The sequence below is a fragment of the Grammomys surdaster genome, unplaced genomic scaffold (genome assembly GCF_004785775.1).
Source record: "Grammomys surdaster isolate TR1022 unplaced genomic scaffold, NIH_TR_1.0 577, whole genome shotgun sequence".
NCBI classification, from domain to species: domain Eukaryota; kingdom Metazoa; phylum Chordata; class Mammalia; order Rodentia; family Muridae; genus Grammomys; species Grammomys surdaster.
Genome location: NW_021604996.1, coordinates 77,891 through 79,729, shown reverse-complemented (window position 1 = coordinate 79,729; position 1,839 = coordinate 77,891). Strand labels below are relative to the sequence as shown.

The window sequence follows — 1,839 nt, the reverse complement described above, 5'->3', positions numbered from 1 at the left end:
GACTTTTGTTGAATCAACTGGTCATGTGTGATATGTCCCTCATAAGCTCATGTATTTGAACACTTGGGTCCCAGTTGTGGACACTACTTGGAGGACATTTTAGGAGGTAAAGACTTCCTGGAGGAAGTAAGTCCCTAGAGGTGGATTTTGAGAGCACATAGTGTCGCCCTATTTCTAATTCACTCTGTTTCTTGTTTGTGGTGAAGATGAGATCTCTCAACTTCCTGCTCCTGCTGCTTTCTGTCATGCTCACCCCATGACTATGGAGCTGTGAGCCAAAATAAAGTCTATCTTCCCCAAGTTGCATTTGGTCATGGTGTTTTATCACAGTGACAAAATAATACACCAATAATACTACTACCATGTACTCAGAATGTCTATCTTAATCTGAGTATCGAGAAAGTGAAGTATCCAGAGGCCAGTATGGTCGCCCTTAGAGTAGGACTCTAGGAAGACTCCAGGGTTTATGGTTTGGAGGTGTTTATGCTTCCAGTGGTTCCCAGTGAGAGCATCTCTTGGGTGATGGGTCATATAACCAGAAGGATCACATATGAATAACATTTCAAGATGTATCTTAAAGTTGTCTATGAGCTAAACCTGTCTCTGGGTTCTCTGGTCTAGTCCAAAGTTTAGCCACCTTAAAAGCATATGGGTATGGAACAAATCCTTTATTTGCTCCAGCAAACCATATCTCTTTATTCTATCTTGAAGTGTCTGATATTCTAAATAAATTGTGTGCTGGTTTAAATATAGGTTTTATTATTCACGGTTGCTGTCATTGGAAGTCACACTCACAGATCCAAGGAGGGAAATATGTAACTTTGGGGGGGGGAGGTGGGTGGCAGCGAGGATGCAAGAAAAATCTCCAGGGCTAGTCAGAATGATGTGTAAGAACCGTTAGCTCTCTGCCAGATTGCTGCCATCATGGACACGAGTCACTTGCAGCCCATCGAGTTGGCTAGGGTAACCAAGGTGCTGGGCAGGACTGGTTCACAGGGTCAGTGACACAGGTGAGAGTAGAATTTATGGATGACACCAGCCGCTCTATCATCAGAAACATCAAAGGCCCCGTTCGAGAAGGTGATGTGCTCACCCTATTGGAGTTAGAAAGAGGAGCTCAGAGGTTGTGCTCACTTTGCTGCTGGGTCCTGAATATCCACCACTTAGCCCATGGGACGTCCCGCACCTGTTAAATAAAGCATTTGTATTAAAAAAGCTCTTAGTTATTATGGTCTTTGTCTCCATAGGGAGGTATTATGGTCTTTGTGTCTCATATGTGAGACACAGTAAACAGTCTTGGAATTGACCAGTTTGAATGATTTTAGGTAAGCTCTTGGGTACTAGGCTATCCCCACTTGTCTGATAGCTGAAGTTAGAGTGCTTAAATAAGGGGAATAGTGGTCTAGAGAAAGAGTCTGATAGATGAGGGAGGTGACTGTAGGATCAGTTGGTTTATATTTACTCTTTTGTTTTTTCCCCCTGGTGCTAGATAGAGTCCAATGGGCATTTTGTCTTGAGTGAATTGTTTATTCTCTCTAGGCTTTGGCTAGCCCTGGAAGAGCCAGTCTATCTAGGGTTAGCTAGACCTTAGATAATGACTTAGCTACTGTTCTTTTGCTGTGAGGAGACCCCATGACCAAAGAAACTTAGAAAAATGCCGTTGGTTTACAGTTTCAGTGGTTCAGACTCATTATCATCATGCCAAGGAGTGTGGCAGTGGGGGAGTGTTGGGGAAGTAGCTGAGAGCTTTTAAGTTGTGTGTGTGTGTGTGAGACAGAGAGAGAGAGAGAGAGAGAGAGAGAGAGAGAGAGAGAGAGAGAGGGAGAGGGAGAGGGAGAG

General features: G+C 43.9%; 1 pseudogene; it reads left to right on the top strand.

Annotated features, from left to right (window-relative positions):
• Positions 1-924: 924 nt before the first annotated feature.
• On the top strand, positions 925-1,193 carry LOC114633314 (annotated as a pseudogene).
• Positions 1,194-1,839: the final 646 nt, after the last annotated feature.